Here is a 20865-nt window from a genome sequence, read left to right on the forward strand (position 1 = left end):
CTTCACAATCACAACACTAGGGTTTTTACCTACGGGTCTTGTAGGATTTTTTTTCTCCCTTTACCGTCGATAGGGTCCGACTATCGACCGGCGGGCAATTCGTTGGCCACCCTCCCGAGATCATCATCTCGGGTACGGGTTATTCACGGTAACCGAACCGGAGATCAACGACGTTGACGCCTAAAAAAACCCTTTCGCATTGCTGTTCGTGTGTAGGTTTTCCCTAAAAGTTTTACATTTACTAATTTATACATGTCAAAAATTGGTCTTAGTACAAAATAGGCTATATAACTAAACGTACCTTTCAACAGATTGTAAAATATGTGAAATATTCCATATTATTATTTGGCATAATGAAATGTCCCGTTCATATTGATTATAAACGTTCCATATTAATTGATTTCGTTGCGAGGTTTTGACCTCTATATGAGACGTTTTTCAAAGACTGCATTCATTTTTAAAACAACCATAACCTTTATTTTATCTATAAAAGTTTAAAAAACATTACGTAGATTATCAAATAATGATAATCTAAAATATACCGTTTACACACAACAATTACATAATGGTTTACAATAAGAATATATTACAACAAAAATAAGTTTCTTGAATGCAGTTTTTACATAATATCATATAAGCATGGACTCTAAATCTTGTCCTTATTTTACTATGCAACAGCGGAAGCTCTTAATAATCACCTGAGAATAAACATGCTTAAAACGTCAACAAAAATGTTGGTGAGTTATAGGTTTAACCTATATATTATCAAATCATAATAATAGACCACAAGATTTCATATTTCAATATACATCCCATACATAGAGATAAAAATCATTCATATGGTGAACACCTGTAATCGACATTAACAAGATGCATATAAGAATGTCCCCTATCATTCCGGAAAATCGTTTGGACATGATAAAAACGAATTCGAAGTACTAAAGCATCCGGTACTTTGGATGGGGTTCGTTAGGCCCAATAGATCTATCTTTAGGATTCGCGTCAATTAGTAGATCGGTTTACTAATTCTTAGGCTACCAAGCAAAAGGGCATATTCAGCTTCGATCATTCACCCATATAATGTAGTTTCAATTACTTGTGTCTATTTCGTAAAACATTTAAAAAACTGCATGTATTCTCATCCCAAAATATTAGATTTTAAAAGTGGGACTATAACTCACTTTCACAGATTTTTACTTCGTCGGGAAGTAAGACTTGGCCACTGGTCAATTCACGAACCTATAACAAATATGTACATATATATCAAAGTATGTTCAAAATATATTTACAACATTTTTAATACGTTTTAATGTTTTAAGTTTATTAAGTCAGCTGTCCTCGTTAGTAACCTACAACTAGTTGTCCATAGTTAGATGTACAGAAAATAAATTGATATATATTATCTTGACCCAATCCACGACCCAGTGTATACACGTCTCAGGCTAGATCACCACTCAAAGTATATATATTTTTGGAATCAACCTCAACCCTGTATAGCTAATTCCAACATTACTGCATATAGAGTGTCTATGGTTGTTCCAAATAATATATATATATATATATATATATATATATATATATATATATATATATATATATATATGGGTCGATATGATATGTAAAAACATTTTCATACGTGTCTATGGTATCCCAATATTACATAATATATTAGAATACATGTATAATACAATATATATTTGCTAGGATATGATTAATATAAATTTGTTACAATATTTCATGTAGCTACAATAATCAAAAAAATATCCAATCTTATTTTACCCATAACTTCTTCGTTTTAAATCCGTTTTGAGTGAATCGAATTGCTATGGTTTCATATTGAACTCTATTTTTTGAATCTAAATAGAAAAAGTATAGGTTTATAGTCAGAAATATAAGTTACAAGTCATTTTTTTAAGAGGTAATCATTTCAGTCGAAAGAACGACGTCTTGATGACCATTTTGAAAAACATACTTCCACTTTGAGTTTAACCATGATTTTTGGATATAGTTTCATGTTCATAAGAAAAATTATTTTCCCATAAGAACAACTTTTAAATCAAAGTTTATCATAGTTTTTAATTATCAAACCCAAAACAGCCCGCGGTGTTACTACGACGGCGTATGTCCGGTTTTACGGTGTTTTTCGTGTTTCCAGGTTTTAAATCATTAAGTTAGCATAACATATAGATATAAAACATGTGTTTAGTTTAATTTTAAAGTCAAATTAGAAGGATTAACTTTTGTTTGCGAACAAGTTTAGAATTAACTATACTATGTTCTAGTGATTTCAAGTTTAAACCTTCGAATAAGGTAGTTTTATATATATGAATCGAATGATGTTATGAACATTATTACTACCTCAGATTTTGTGGATAAACCTACTGGAAATGAGAAAAATAGATCTAGTTTCAAAGGATCCTTGGATGGCTTGAAAGTTCTTGAAGCAGAATCATGACACGAAAACAAGTTCAAGTAAGATTTCCACTCGAAATAAGATTGTTATAGTTATAGAAATTGAATCAAAGTTTGAATATGAGTATTAACTTATATTAGAAAGATATCTTACTGTAAATAATAAAGATTTATTGAGGTTGGATGATCACTTTACAAGGTTAGAAGTAAGTTAGCAACTTGAAAGTATTCTTGATTTTATGAAACTAGAACTTATAGAATTTATGAAGAACACTTAGAACTTGAAGATAGAACTTGAGAGAGATCAATTAGATGAAGAAAATTGAAGAATGAAAGTGTTTGTAGGTGTTTTTGGTCGTTGGTATATGTATTAGATATAAAGGATGTGTAATTTTGTTTACATGTAAATAAGTCATGAATGATTACTAATATTTTTGTAATTTTATGAGATATTTCATGCCAGTTTCCAAATGATGGTTCCCACATGTGTTAGGTGACTCACATGGGCTGCTAAGAGCTAATCATTGGATTGTATATACCAATAGTACATACATCTAAAAGCTGTGTATTGTACGAGTACGAATACGGGTGCATACGAGTAGAATTGTTGATCAAACTGAAGGTGGATGTAATTGTAAGCATTTTTATTAAGTAGAAGTATTTTGATAAGTATCTTGAAGTCTTTCAAAAGTGTATGAACACATATTAAAACACTACATGTATATACATTTTAACTGAGTCGTTAAGTCATCGTTAGTCGTTACATGTAAATGTTGTTTTGAAACCTTTAGGTTAACGATCTTGTTAAATGTTGTTAACCCATTGTTTATAATATCTAAAGAGATGTTAAATTATTACATTATCATGATATTATGATATATTAATATATCTTAGTATGATATATATATAGTTAAATGTTGTTACAACGATAATCGTTACATAAATGTCTCGTTTCGAAATCATTAAGTTAGTAGTCTTGTTTTTACATATGTAGTTCATTGTTAATACACTTAATGACATGTTTACTTATCATTTCATGATTAAACATAGTGTATCAATATCTTATTATGATTCATATGTATTTAGTAAGACGTTATTATAACGATAATCGTTATATATATCGTTTTTGAGTTTTCTTAATTGAATAGTCTCATTTTTATGTATATACACATAGTTAAAATACCTAATGAGATACTTACTTATCATAATATCATTTTAACTATATATGTAACCATATATATGTCATCATATAGTTTTTACAAGTTTTAACGTTCATGAATCACCGGTCAACTTGGGTGGTCAATTGTCTATATGAAACCTATTTCAATTAATCACGTCTTAACAAGTTTGATTGCTTAACATGTTGGAAACACTTAATCATGTAATTATCAAATTCAATTAATATAAATAAACATGGAAAAGTTTGGGTCACTACAGTACCTACCCGTTAAATAAATTTCGTCCCGAAATTTTAAGCAGTTGGAGGTGTTGACGTATCTTCTGGAAATAAGTGCGGGTATTTCTTCTCCATCTGATCTTCTCGTTCCCAGGTGAACTCAGGTCCTCTACGAGCATTCCATCAAACCTTAACAATTGGTATCTTGTTTTGCTTAAGTCTTTTAACCTCACGATCCATTATTTCGACGGGTTCTTCGATAAATTGAAGTTTTTCGTTAATTTGGATTTCGTCTAACGGAATAGTGAGATCTTCTTTAGCAAAACATTTCTTCAAATTTGAGACGTGGAAAGTGTTATGTACAGCCGCGAGTTGTTGAGGTAACTCAAGTCGGCAAGCTACTGGTCCGACGAGATCAATAACCTTGAATGGTCCAATATACCTTGGGTTTAATTTCCCTAGTTTACCAAATCGAACAACGCCTTTCCAAGGTGCAACTTTAAGCATGACCATCTCTCCAATTTCAAATTCTATATCTTTTCTTTTAATGTCAGCGTAGCTCTTTTGTCTACTTTGGGCGGTTTTCAACCGTTGTTGAATTTGGATGATCTTCTCGGTAGTTTCTTGTATTATTTCTGGACCCGTAATCTATCTATCCCCCAATTCACTCCAAAAAATCAGAGACCTGCACTTTCTACCATAGAGTGCTTCAAACGGCGCCATCTTAATCCTTGAATGGTAGCTATTGTTGTAGGAAAGTTCTGCTAACGGAAGGTGTCGATCCCAACTGTTTCCGAAATCAATAACACATGCTCGTAGCATGTCTTCAAGCATTTGTATCGTCCTTTTGCTCTGCCCATCAGTTTGTGGATGATAAGTAGTACTCATGTCTAGACGAGTTCCTAATGCTTGCTGTAATGTCTGCCAGAATCTTGAAATAAATATGCCATCCCTATCAGAGATAATAGAGATTGGTATTCCATCTCTGGAGACGACTTCCTTCAAATACAGTCGTGTTAACTTCTCCATCTGGTCATCTTCTCTTATTGGCAGGAAGTGTGCTGATTTGGTGAGACGATCAACTATTACCCAAATAGTATCAAAACCACTTGCAGTCCTTGGCAATTTAGTGATGAAATCCATGGTAATGTTTTCCCATTTCCATTCCGGGATTTTGGGTTGTTGAAGTAGACCTGATGGTTTCTGATGCTCCGCTTTGACCTTAGAACACGTCAAACATTCTCCTACGTATTTAGCAACATCGGCTTTCATACCCGACCACCAAAAATGTTTCTTGAGATCTTTGTACATCTTCCCCGTTTCAGGATGTATTGAGTATCTGGTATTATGAGCTTCTATGAGTACCATTTCTCTCATATCTCCAAATTTTGGTACCCAAATTCTTTCAGCCCTATACTGGGCTCCGTCTTCCCGAATATTAAGATGCTTCTCTGATCCTTTGGGTATTTCATCCTTTAAGTTTCCCTCTTTTAAAACTCCTTGTTGCGCCTCCTTTATTTGAGTAGTAAGGTTAGTGTGAATCATTATATCCATAGATTTTACACGAATGAGTTCTCTGTCCTTTCTGCTCAAGGCGTCGGCTACCACATTTGCCTTCCCTGGGTGGTAACGAATCTCAAAGTTGTAATCATTTAACAATTTAATCCACCTGCGCTGCCTCATGTTCAGTTGTTTCTGATTAAATATGTGTTGAAGGCTTTTGTGGTCGGTATATATAATACTTTTGACCCCATATAAGTAGTGCCTCCAAGTCTTTAATGCAAAAACAACCGCGCCTAATTCCAAATCATGCATCTTATAATTCTGCTCGTGAATCTTCAATTGTCTAGACGCATAAGCAATTACTTTCGTTCGTTGCATTAATACACAACCGAGACCTTGCTTTGAGGCGTCACAATATATCACAAAATCATCATTCCCTTCAGGTAATGACAATATAGGTGCCGTAGTTAACTTTTTCTTCAACAATTGAAACACTTTTTCTTGTTCATCCTTCCATTCAAATTTCCTCCCTTTATGCGTTAATGCAGTTAAGGATTTTGCTATTTTAGAAAAATGTTGGATGAATCTCCTGTAATAACCAGCTAGCCCTAAAAATTGACGTATGTGTTTCAGAGTTTTCGGGGTTTCCCACTTTTCAACGGTTTCAATCTTTGCTGGATCCACCTGAATACCTTCTTTGTTTACTATATGATCGAGGAATTGAACTTCTTCCAACCAAAATGCACACTTTGAAAACTTAGCGTACAGTTTTTCTTTTCTCAGCAACTCTAGCACTTTTCTCAAATGTTCTTCGTGCTCTTGATCATTCTTCGAGTAAATAAGTATGTCATCGATGAAAACAATGACAAACTTTTCAAGATATGGCCCACACACTCAGTTCATGAGGTCCATGAACACAGCTGGTGCATTAGTCAATCCAAATGGCATAACCATAAACTCGTAATGACCGTAACGCGTCCTAAAAGCAGTCTTCGGAATGTCATCCTCTTTCACCCACATTTGATGATATCCAGAACGTAAATCGATCTTCGAATAAACCGATGAGCCTTGTAGTTGATCAAATAAGTCGTCGATTCTCGGTAATGGGTAACGGTTCTTGATGGTAAGTTTGTTCAACTCTTAGTAGTCGATACACAACCTGAATGTACCATCTTTCTTCTTGACAAATAGAACAGGAGCTCCCCATGGTGATGTACTTGGTCGAATGAAGCCACACTCTAAAAGTTCCTGTAACTGACTTTGTAATTCTTTCATTTCGCTGGGTGCAAGTCTGTATGGAGCATGAGCTATTGGTGCAGCTCCTGGTACAAGGTCTATTTGAAATTCAACGGATCGATGTGGGGGTAATCCGGGTAATTCTTTCGGAAATACATCGGAAAATTCTTTTGCGACGGGAACATCACTGATGTTCTTTTCTTCAGGTTTAACTTCCTCGATGTGTGCTAGAATGACGTAACAACCTTTTCTTATTAGTTTTTGCGACTTCAAACTACTAATAAGATTTACCTTCGCGTTGTTCTTTTCTCCGTACACCATTAAAGGTTTTCCTTTTTCACGCATAATGCGAATCGCATTTTTGTAACAAACGACCTCTGCTCTCACCTTTTTCAACCAGTCCATGCCAATTATTATGTCAAAACTCCCTAACTCGACTGGTATTAAATCAATTTTAAACGTTTCATCACCCAGTTTAATTTCTCTATCCCGACATATATTATCTGCTGAAATTAATTTACCATTTGCTAATTCGAGTAAAAATTTACAATCCAAAGGCGTCAATGGGCAACTTAATTTAGCACAAAATTCTCTACTCATATAGCTTCTATCCGCACCCGAATCAAATAAAACATAAGCAGATTTATCGTCAATAAGAAACGTACCCGTAACAAGCTCCGGGTCTTCATGTGCTTCTGCCGCATTAATATTGAAAACTCTTCCATGACCCTGCCCATTAGTATTCCCCTGATTCGGGCAATTTCTAATAATGTGGCCCTATTTTCCACATTTATAACAAACAGCGTTGGTATTACTTTCTCCGACACTATTCGTTTCGGCATTACTTGTTCCGAAATTATTTGTTCCTTTAGTTCTGTTAAACTTTAATCCGTAGACCTCACACTTTGTCGCGCTATGACCATTTCTTTTACACCTGTTGCAAAATGTCGTGCAAAATCCCTGATGATTTTCTTCACACCTATGACATGGCTGTTTTTGGTTTTTGTAGCCGTTGTTGTTATTGAGGTTGTTGTTGGGGTTGTTATTGTTGTTGAAATGGTTGTTGTAGTTGTTGTTGTTGTTGGGATGTTTGTTGTAGTTATTGTTAGGATTGCGGTTATTGTTGCGATTGTTGTTGCGGTTGTTGGGATAGTTGTTGCGATTGTGGTTGTAATTGTTGTTGTTGTTGTTGTTGTTGTACTGGTGACTCTTGTCACCGTTTTCCTCCCACTTCCTCTTGAGTTGTTTCGTGTTGGCTTCTTCGGCTGCCTGCTCTTTAATTCTTCCCTCAATCTGATTTATGAGTTTATGAGCCATTTGACTTGCCTTCTGTATAGAAGTGGGCTCGTGTTAACTCACATCTTCTTGAATCATTACTGGTAACCCTTTTACAAATGCGTCGATCTTCTCTTCTTCATCTTCGAATGCTCCCGAATACAATAGACACAACTCTGTGAATCGTCGTTCATATGTGGTAATGCCGAACCCTTGTGTTCGTAACTCTCTTAGTTCTGCCTTGAGTTTATTGACTTCGTTTCTAGGACGGTACTGCTCGTTCATCAATTGCTTGAATGCCGACCACGGTAGTGCGTAAGAAGCATTTTGTCCTACCTGTTCAAGATAGGTGTTCCACCACGTTAACGCAGTACCTGTGAAGGTATGCGTAGCGTACTTAACTTTGTCCTCTTCAGTACACTTACTTATGGCAAACACCGATTCGACTTTCTCGGTCCACCATTTCAATCAAATTGGTCCTTCGGTTCCATCAAATTCCAAAGGTTTGCAGGCAGTGAATTCTTTGTAGGAGCATCCTACACGATTTCTTGCACCGTTAGCTGCATTGCTAGATTCAGAGTTATTGTTGGTATGTAGCACAGCCTGTACTGCGGCTATGTTTGCAGCAAGAAAGGTACGAAATTCCTCTTCGCTCATATTCATGGTGTGTCGAGTAGTCGGTGCCATTTCCTTCAAAATAGCCAATTGAATCGAGTTAATCATACAGAATATTAAGAGTAGTCAATAGTATTTCGTAGCATAATATGAACTCATTTATAAAAGCTTTTTCTTCAAATTAGCGTTTTATAAGTTTAAATTCGGGTACTACCTACCCGTTAAGTTCATACTTAGTAGCTAATATACAATTCAACTACTACAATTCCATATGAAAAACTGATTATAATAATATATCACATATAAATATTCTTCAAACTTACAACATCGCTATATTACATATAACATGAAATATAGTACACTTTGATACAGGACAGTTTTGAAGATAAATCTAGTTAATACGCAAGTTGTTCAGCAAAGGAACTAAAGACACGTAATTCATAAGTCCAGAAACAAGTCATGCATTCTGGTTTTACTAAGACGACTTCCCATCCTTGGTCTTGTGGAAAATAACCGTTATGACCATTGGCTAGGCAGCATGTTGTAATGTCGTCAAAAGGACGAGGGTTTCGTAATGTCCAACAGCCCCGTAATAATCTAAAAACCTTGTTTCTCACCCCAACTACTGAATCCGTCACTTGTGGGAAGGTTTTATTTAAAAGTTGCAATCCGGTGTTCTTTTTCTCACTTTGGTAAGAAGCGAACATCACTAACCCGTAAGCATAACATGCTTCTTTATGTTGCATGTAAGAAGCTCTTTCTAATTCACGAAATCCTATGTTGGGATATGTTTAGTCAAAATAGGTTCTTAACCCGTAGCGTAAAATTACATTTAGGTTCCCCGCATTTAACGCTTTAAAGAAAACACGGCGTAACTTACGGTCTCCCCAATGTGATATACCCCACCTATCAAAGGAAATCCTTTTATAAACTAAGGCATTTCTGGAAAGTCTTTCAAATATTTGACAAGTTAATTTTGCCATAATTAATTGTGCTGATGAATTCTGACCGACTCTAGACAAGATTTTCTCAATCATATCCTCTGGTAGATCTTCTAAAATAATCGGTTGTCTACCCTTAACGTCCATTTTGTTTTTATACTGTAAAATAGACAAGGATTATATTCATAAAAGATAATTAACAAACAGTACAAGCAATTTTTACATAGAACATAAAAGTACAAGCACACTACAATACATATAATACATAACATGATTACAACCCTCTAATGTGACTCACTGGTTTCTTCTTCTTCGGACTTGGTTCGTTTTTCTAATTTTCTAGGGATATATGGTGTTCCTCTAATACGAGCCGTCGTTTTCCACAATGGTTTAGAAAAACCTGGTGGTTTAGAGGTTCCCGGGTTATTGTTACAATTTAGGAAATACGGATGTTGCCGATACATATAAAGTTCATCGGAGTTGGAATCGGGTTTCTCTATTTTTATGCCTTTTCCCTTATTATTTTCTTTCGCTTTATTAAATTGGGTCGAGGTAATTTCTATAACATCATCGGAATCCTCATCGGGATCCGATTCATCAGAAAATTGGTAATCTTCCCAATATTTTGCTTCCTCGGTGGAAACACCATTGACCATTATTAACTTTGGTCCGTTGGTTGAGGATTTTCTTTTATTTAATCGATTTACTATAGGTATCAATATTTCTTCCTCCAGAACCTCTTCTTCTTCCGGTTCCTCCTCTTCCAGTTCCTCCTCTTCCGGTTCCTCTTCTTCTGGTTCCTCTTAGGGAATTTGTGAATCTTCCCAAAATATATTCGACTCTTCATTATTATTAGGTGAATCGATGGGATTTTTACTAGTGGTAGACATCTATCACACAATATCAAACACATTAAGAGGTTAATATATCACATAATATTTACATGTCAATAATATATAGTTTCCAACAAAAGTGTTAAGCAATCGTTTTTTAAAGAAAACACGGTCGAAGTCCAGACTCAATAATGTATCCTAACAAACTCGATAAGACACACTAATGCAAATTTCTGGTTCTCTAAGACCAACGCTCGGATACCAACTGAAATGTCCCGTTCATATTGATTATAAACGTTCCATATTAATTGATTTCGTTGCGAGGTTTTGACCTCTATATGAGACGTTTTTCAAAGACTGTATTCATTTTTAAAACAACCATAACCTTTATTTTATCTATAAAGGTTTAAAAAAGCATTACGTAGATTATCAAATAATGATAATCTAAAATATACCGTTTACACACGACCATTACATAATGGTTTACAATAAGAATATATTACATCAAAAATAAGTTTCTTGAATGCAGTTTTTACATAATATCATACAAGCATGGACTCCAAATCTTATCCTTATTTTAGTATGTAACAGCGGAAGCTCTTAATAATCACCTGAGAATAAACATGCTTAAAACGTCAACAAAAATGTTGGTGAGTTATAGGTTTAACCTATATATATTATCAAATCATAATAATAGACCACAAGATTTCATATTTCAATATACATCCCATACATAGAGATAAAAATCATTCATATGGTGAACACCTGTTAACCGACATTAACAAGATGCATATAAGAATATCCCCTATCATTCCGGGAAATCCTTCGGACATGATAAAAACAAATTCGAAGTACTAAAGCATCCACTACTTTGGATGGGGTTTGTTAGGCCCAATATATCTATCTTTAGGATTCGCGTCAATTAGTAGATCGGTTTACTAATTCTTAGGCTACCAAGCAAAAGGGCATATTCGGATTCGATCATTCACCCATATAATGTAGTTTCAATTACTTGTATCTATTTCGTAAAACATTTATAAAACTGCATGTATTCTCATCCCAAAATATTAGATTTTAAAAGTGGGACTATAACTCACTTTCACAGATTTTTACTTCGCCGGGAAGTAAGACTTGACCACTGGTCGATTCACGAACCTATAACAAATATGTACATATATATCAAAGTATGTTCAAAATATATTTACAACATTTTTAATACGTTTTAATGTTTTAAGTTTATTAAGTCAGCTGTCCTCGTTAGTAACCTACAACTAGTTGTCCATAGTTAGATGTACAGAAAATAAATTGATATATATTATCTTGACCCAATCCACGACCCAGTGTATACACATCTCAGGCTAGATCACAACTCAAAGTATATATATTTTTGGAATCAACCTCAACCCTGTATAGCTAACTCCAACATTACTGCATATAGAGTGTCTATGGTTGTTCCAAATAATATATATAGATGGGTCGATATGATATGTCAAAACATTTGCATACGTGTCTATGGTATCCCAAGATTACATAATATATTAGAATACATGTATAATACAATATAAGTTAGCTAGGATATGATTAATATAAATTTGTTACAATATTTCCCGTAGCTACAACAATCAAAAAAATATCCAATCTTGTTTTACCCATAACTTCTTCGTTTTAAATCCGTTTTGAGTGAATAAAATTGTTATGGTTTCATATTGAACTCTATTTTATGAATCTAAACAGAAAGAGTATAGGTTTATAGTCGGAAATATAAGTTACAAGTCGTTTTTGTAAGAGGTAGTCATTTCAGTCGAAAGAACGACGTCTTGATAACCATTTTGAAAAACATACTTTCACTTTGAGTTTAAACATGATTTTTGGATATAGTTTCATGTTCATAAGAAAAATCATTTTTCCAGAAGTACAACTTTTAAATCAAAGTTTATCATAGTTTTTAATTATCAAACCCAAAACAGCCCGCGGTGTTACTACGACGGCGTATGTCCGGTTTTACGGTGTTTTTCGTGTTTCCAGGTTTTAAATCATTAAGTTAGCATATCATATATATATATAGAATATGTGTTTAGTTGATTTTAAAAGTTAAGTTATAAGGATTAACTTTTGTTTGCGAACAAGTTTAGAATTAACTAAACTATGTTCTAGTGATTTCAAGTTTAAACCTTCGAATAAGGTAGTTTTATATATATGAATCGAATGATGTTATGAACATCATTACTACCTCAGGTTTTGTGGATAAACCTACTGGAAATGAGAAAAATAGATCTAGCTTCAAAGGATCCTTGGATGACTTGAAAGTTCTTGAAGCAGAATCATGACACGAAAACAAGTTCAAGTAAGATTTCCACTCGAAATAAGATTGTTATAGTTATAGAAATTGAATCAAAGTTTGAATATAAGTATTACCTTGTATTAGAAAGATATCTTACTGTAAATACGAAATATTTCTTGAGGTTGGATGATCACTTTACAAGGTTGGAAGTAAGCTAGCAACTTGGAAGTATTCTTGATTTTATGAAACTAGAACTTATAGAATTTATGAAGAACACTTAGAACTTGAAGATAGAACTTGAGAGAGATCAATTAGATGAAGAAAATTGAAGAATGAAAGTGTTTGTAGGTGTTTTTGGTCATTGGTATATGGATTAGATATAAAGGATGTGTAATTTTGTTTACATGTAAATAAGTCATGAATGATTACTAATATTTTTGTAATTTTATGAGATATTTCATGCTAGTTGCCAAATGATGGTTCCCACATGTGTTAGGTGACTCACATGGGCTGCTAAAAGCTGATCATTGGAGTCTATATACCAATAGTATATACATCTAAAAGCTGTGTATTGTACGAGTACGAATACAGGTGCATACGAGTAGAATTGTTGATGAAACTGAACGAGGATGTAATTGTAAGCATTTTTGTTAAGTAGAAGTATTTTGATAAGTATCTTGAAGTCTTTCAAAAGTGTATGAATACATATTAAAACACTACATGTATATACATTTTAACTGAGTCGTTAAGTCATCGTTAGTCGTTACATGTAAATGTTGTTTTGAAACCTTTAGGCTAACGATCTTGTTAAATGTTGTTAACCCATTGTTTATAATATCTAAAGAGATGTTAAATTATTACATTATCATGATATTATGATATATTAATATATCTTAGTATGATATATATATATATATATATATATATATATATATATATATATATATATATATATATATATATATATATATATATATATATATATATATATATATATATATATATATATATATATATAGTTAAATGTTGTTACAACGATAATCGTTACATATATGTCTCGTTTCGAAATCATTAAGTTAGTAGTCTTGTTTTTATATATGTAGTTCATTATTAATACACTTAATGACATGTTTACTTATCATTTCATGATTAAACATAGTGTATCAATATCTTATTATGATTTATATGTATTTAGTAAGACGTTGTTATAACGATAATCGTTATATATATCGTTTTTGAGTTTTTTTAATTCAATAGTCTCATTTTTATGTATATACACATAGTTAAAATACCTAATGAGATAATTACTTATCATAATATCATGTTAACTATATATGTAACCATATATATGTCATCATATAGTTTTTACAAGTTTTAACGTTCGTGAATCACCGGTCAACTTGGGTGGTAAATTGTCTATATGAAACCTATTTCAATTAATCACGTCTTAACAAGTTTGATTGCTTAACATGTTGGAAACACTTAATCATGTAATTATCAAATTCAATTAATATAAATAAACATGGAAAAGTTCGGGTCACTACACATAATATATTGTGTTGAAGCATGGTAGTTTTATTTGCATTCTCTGCAGCTTCTTTTTGTCTATGTTGTTCCTTTTGTTAATTCGTGTACTAGCTACTGCCTATTTAGTATGTTTATTTTAGTTAGTATGTTTATTATAGTGCAGCTACATATTTTATTTATCCATGATATTCGTTTAATGCTTAAGCATGTATCTTCGAGTTTTATATTAGTATTAATCCTATTATTTTTTGAAAAAAAACTTGTTGATTTTCACTACATCATTGGAAATTAAGAATGTTCATTTGTACATCCGTTGAGTTTAAGAGTAAACGACGTTTATTTACTTTTGTTTTAGGTTAATATATGAGACAAAGACATACTTGTATATCAAAACGTTAGTTTACATAGTATTAGGCACAACCACATTAATTTTTTAGTCGGTAAATGGTTAACCAAACTACCCATTTTATAAATACTTTTTAACCAATTTAACCGAATTAACAAACCCGTTTTTAACCGAACCGAACGGTTAAAATTTTCAATTAACCGCATTATTGGTTATGGGGGTGGGTTTTGCCCCTAACCGCCCCATGAGCCCTATGTAACAATGTTACTGTTATTGACACGATTTATTATATTCCTAACAAATACTATATAAGATATAATGATCTAACAAGTCAGTGGAGATTGATCCCTAGAAAACATGCGAATTTGCGGGTCTTCAACTAGTTATAATTATAATTATAATAATAATGATATTATAATGATAATGATAATGATATTATAATTATAATGATAATAATAATAATAATAATAATAATAATAATAATAATAATAATAATAATAATAATAACAACAACAATAACAATAAGAATAATAATAAGAATAATAGTAACAGTAACAGTAACAGTAATAGTAACAGTAACAGTAAGAATAATAATAATAATAATAATAATAATAATAATAATAATAATAATAATAATAATAATAATAATAATAATAATACACAGTGTTAAACTTATGTATTCATAGTTGTGTTTGACACCACCAATAATTCATAATTTTTTCATATCTTTCTACACTTACTTAATGACATCCTTAATATATTGGTTTAACTTGATCACATGTGCCTTTATTGATTTTGAAGGTGCACTTGCATATACATTTCTCTTTGATCCAACTTGATTTCCAAGTACCTGGTTCCTTATTGGGACCTCTTAAGTAGCTGCACTCTAAACGACATTCAGTTTCCCCATCCCATCCACATATATTTGGAATTTCAAGACTGCATTCTTTTAGGCAAGTGATTTCTGTAAACATTTAACAAACTAGTATTTAAATTAAATCAATAGATATTAATAATTTAGATATTATATATGTTATCATTTTAAAAAAATGGTTCGTGGTTTGGCTTTAGGCTCGGTAGCCTCGGATTAGGCTAAGAGCGTTGGGATTTACCTGGATCATAACAACACCAACAACCATACCTACATTTGTCCCAGTTTCTAGAAATTACAAGAGTTGTATATATCAAGATATTGTGAAAATAAGAAGAGAAACACTTGTATGGTCCAAGAAGCAAACCAAAACATACTCCGTATATACTTGACTATTTACTTGACTATCAACTACTATTATCACTCCTAGACTCCAAATATTGCTTTAGCTTAACTATTTTTTTAAACGACAGTATTAAGGTCATTGACGACGGGGGCCATTAGCCACCCACTCGATAATACCCAGGAAGTCACAGGCCATGCTCATTTCCTACACATGTTATAAAGAAATCTTAGAATATTGCACCCGAGAAAAACCTCCAAGGGAACCTTGCTAGCTAGATATAGGCAAAAACGGCCATTTGCAAGAAACTCCTAGAAGATTCCATAACCAATTGCAAAGAAAATTCCATCATGAAATCTCCAATTTGAGGCTCAAACACAAGACCTCTCGAACACCCAAGAATGTCCATAACTACTCAGCTAATGGAGATCGATGATTTCTAAAGTAACTATTTACATAGTTACTACAAAACGATCTCTCTTACGTAGTCATGTCCCTTTTTCAAATAATTTAATATGTAGAAATTAAAAATTGAGATGGCAAACTAATTACATCCTAAACATCTTATGGTGAATGAAAATTTTCTAAATAAACTGAGCTATTAACCTGAGATAGCAAGAACTGAGAGAAGTAGGACGAATGCAAATAAATGAAATGATTTTTTGGCCATTTAGTGTTTTGAAGCTTACAAAAACTACTTAAATGTTTTGTTAATGTGGACTATTTATATGAAGTTAAAGGATGCTCAAAATAATAAATAATTTAATTTTAATGAATAATCAAAAGAAAAACTTTTCGTAATGAACAAGTTCATGTTGCATGCCTAAAGTTTGGTAATGCAATGAAACTTATGTTCCAACAATCCATATCAAGATATACATATATGGCACGTCACATCTTTTATAACTTATTTTATATGGTTTTTAGAGTGGTTAAAATTAAATTTATGTTCACAGCAATTCATATCAAGATATTACATGTATGGCACATCACATCTATGTATGCAACTAATTCATATGGTTTTAGAGTGATTATTTTATATTTTTGGGTAATGGTGATTATTTTATATTTTATATATGATCATTTCTTTTGTAAGGAGAGTTGTGGGAATGTTGTAGCTAGGTGTCACGTCACTACTCTCTTGTTATCTAGTAATAATTTACAAATGAAAATGAAAGGAGTCTCGTGGAAGAATTCTAGAGCTGGCTAGGTCTCAATAAATTACGAGTATCTTGTTCTATTAGTTCACAATAACTTGATTATGAACACAAGACTCTCAATAAACAATAAATAAGAATTATATGAACATGAAATTGAGAGAACACGAATTGATAGAATAAGAGAGAAAAGTATTCGTGCTTCAAAAGACACAAAATACAGAATCATCGTACCCCTATTTATACAAGATAAACCAAATCTTTATGATTTGGTTTCCAAAACTACTTGACTAGAAAATAGAAAAACATAAACTTAAACTTATTAATATTCTAAACAAATCAGTGTTTATCTTCTAGAGATAATATCAAATCAAAACGTGATCTTCTAAATATTTATCCAGATCTCCAGAATTCCCATAGCTTCATTATCAAGTAATTAAACCGTTGACCACAACAGATTCTGCAACTCCAGACTCTAACATTCAGACTCTAAACTCCTGCAAAAACATTTTGACTCATCAGATCATTTTCCAACAATCTCCCCCTATCTGATGATGTCAAAACTACCTGTTCTTCTACTCCTTCAGTTTTGTAAGCTCCTTCTCAATCAACTTACACTTGCTCTTCATATATCTCATTTTCTTCAACATGGGCAACTTACCCTGCAAGTGTTTCAACAACTTAACTCTAAAAGGATGAGTCTGTTCAGTTGTGCACCTGGTCAACAATCCAAGCAACAAATTAATATCTGCACCTTCAAACTGATCCACTCTAATCAGCATTCTTAGATTTCCAGTCGTTTTGATCATTAAGGCATCCAAATACTCAACATAGCTTTCATTAATAAACTGCAAATGTTCTGGAACAGAGTATCTCCCAACATGACCTCTAAACCTTCTTTCTTTCATCTCCAAATTAAACATACCACAGAAAACCTCATAATCCTTCAAGCTGATAAATCCTTCTTCAAAAACCAAATGTACCAGCATATAAACTCTCTTCAACACTTCTTGCACAATAACTTGATCATCTGTATACTCCTGAATGCACACAGCTAACCCTTTCCATTCACAGAACCCTAAACGAACAATTTGGTTCAACTTAACTCTTAACCTCCTATCAGATAAGTGTGTCATAGTAAACAACAAAGTTACACCTTCAAGCTCTGATTTATCAATTTCAACCTTGACCACATCACCTTCATACCTTCTGAATTTAAATCTTTTGTTCATCTGGGCCCTTAGATCACCTTGCCTAGCAACAACCACAACAGTATTCTCCTGAACATCACCAACACCACTTATTTGAGTATCACCAGCAACAACCACCTGAGTATCAACACCAACCACCATTTGAGTATCACCAACACCTCTATCAGCAATATTCTCCCCCTCAGCCTGATGCTCCCCCTCAATTTGAGCTCTCTTTGATTGCTCCCCCTCAACACTTGCATAACATGCATCTGCAGTACCTGTACCTGCATCATCTGACCTCTTTCTTTTCTCCCCTTTTTGACATCATCTAAAGGCAGAGAAGATATGACCTTCCAAATTTCAGTTTGTTGATTTTTGAGGGAACAAATATCAGAAGCAAACCCAGTAAAGCATTGTCTCAGTTCATCAACACCAACCATCCTTTTCTCCAGCTCAGCCAACCTGTGATTAATTTCTGCAACAGACCCTGAATCACCTGCACTAGACAACCCCTGCATATCCCCAACCAACCTCCTTACCTCCAACAACTCATCTTTTGATACAAAATTATTATTAAAGTTAAGATTATTAATCTTAGACTGCACACCAGAGAGCTTGTCATCAAACTCCTTAGCCAACTTGGTCAAAGCCTGATGAAGGCCAACCATAGTGACTGGTGCCTCAGTCTGAGATGTAGTGCCAGAAGATAAGGGTAGGGTTGGTATGTCCTCACAGCCTTCCTGTTGTAAAGAAAGCTGATCCTTAGACATAGAAGATTTTGAGGCCTGTATCTCACCCTGTGACATGAGTGTGATATTGGCAGCCTGTGCAAGAATGTGTAAGGATGGAACATTTTGGATGGGTAGTGACAGACTTAAGTCTGGGGTAGCAGTTGGCTTGGTCATTGTAGTAGGTTGTTGGATTTGTTTATTTGAGTCCAGGATTGGGACTTCTTTATGTAAGTCAACTGAGTGGGTTTTCTCAGCGACTGTAGTGTGGGTATCCAAGCTAACTAACCTACCAGGTTTAGGTTGGGTCAAAGCACTGCCTTCACCAACCTCTAGCAGAGGTGATGAAGTAGTACTAGAAGCACCTTGCCTAGTGAATTTTTGAGGTGAATTTACAAGTGCTGTAACATCTAGGGTTTTAAGTATGGTGGTATTCTCAATATGAACTGGTGAGTTCATAAGGTTGGTTAAATGGAGATTTTGTTCAGTAGCAGCGGGAGAAGATGGGTTAGAATGAGGTGGGATTTCCTCATTCATGTCCTCAGCCTGCTCTGTATGTGTAACATCATGGGATGGAGTATACCGTTAATTCCAATGATACCAAAAAGGCTCTCGTTATTGGTTTTAGCCCCAATAAGGCTCTAGTGTGCGGTTCATCCGCGGGTTACAAGCTTGTGTATTCAAAGTTGTTCCCTGTTTCGAAACAACCACACGTCGAGTAAAATTACCGAGCCAACTAAACCCGGTGTCGGTGTAGGGCGGAAAAGATACTCGAGAATGGCAATTTGTACAATCAATTCAATTCAATTCTGTGGTAACAACTCAGACTTCGATTGCTCAGAATCTGCAGGTTGGTCTGTACGGTCAAGATTGACCCAATGCATCATAACAGAAAGTTATCAAAAAGATTGACACAATCATTATCAAATTAATACTCCTGACCAAAATTTTCAAAAAAAAAAATTACCATTAACTCCCTTCATTAATACCAAATTTGACCCTTTTATTTTAGGAAATAGAATAAAGAAAAAAAAATTTAACCTAAAAATGAAATTTAAAAAAAAAACTTTATTTGACTGAAGAAGGAAACAAATTTATACAAAAAAATACACTTGAGTAAACTTTCCCAGACTCTGAACAATATTACGTCACCCAGACTCTAAGAAAATAATTCAGACTCAAGAAATATCATCACTGGACAACATTTCAATAGATGGATTTAACATTCCAAGTTGTCCAAGAAGATAGAAATGCCTTTCCTCAGGAAGTGCTTTAGTGAAAATATCTGCCAATTGATCCTTAGTGCCAATATGCTTTAAAAACACTTTGTCTTTCTCAACACAATCTCTTATAAAATGATGCCTGATTTCAATATGCTTGGTTCTGGAGTGAAACACTGGATTCTCAGTAATAGCAATAGCACTCTCATTATCACACATTATTGGAGTTTTGGTTAAAGTTAATCCAAAATCCAATAGTTGATGTTGCATCCAAAGCAATTGAGCACAACAGCTCCCTGCAGCTACATATTCAGCTTCTGCTGTTGAAGTGGCCACTGAATTTTGCTTTTTACTTGACCAACTCACCAATTTACCACCTAACAATTGACAACCACCAGATGTGCTTTTTCTGTCTAACTTACAACCTGCATAGTCTGCATCTGTGTAACCAATTAGATCAAACCCTGAGTCTTTAGCATACCAAAGACCCAGGTTAGGAGTACCTTTCAGGTACCTAAAAATTCTTTTCACGGCCTTATAATGAGACTCCTTAGGATCTGACTGGTAACGTGCACAAAGGCATGTAGCAAACATTATATCAGGTCTACTAGCAGTTAAGTATAACAAAGATCCAATCATACCTCTATAGGTTGATTGACAAGTTGGTTTTCCAGATTCATCTTTATCAAGTTTTTCAGAAATACTCATTGGGGTTCTTAAAGAGGAACAATTTTTAAAACCATATTTGGTAAGCATATCAGAAACATAATTACTTTGGTTAATAAAAATACCCTCTTGACTCTGCTTAATTTGTAGCCCAAGAAAATAGTTTAAAGTACACAAGTTACTCATCCTATATTCTTTAGACATTATATCTGAAAACCATTTTCTCAAAATTGGATTAGTAGACCCAAAAATAATGTCATCAACATAAATTTGAACCAGTAACACATCACCTTTCTCCTTTTTGATGAATAAAGTTTTGTCA

This window comes from Rutidosis leptorrhynchoides, chromosome 10, assembly GCF_046630445.1.
Source record: "Rutidosis leptorrhynchoides isolate AG116_Rl617_1_P2 chromosome 10, CSIRO_AGI_Rlap_v1, whole genome shotgun sequence".
NCBI classification, from domain to species: Eukaryota; Viridiplantae; Streptophyta; class Magnoliopsida; order Asterales; family Asteraceae; genus Rutidosis; species Rutidosis leptorrhynchoides.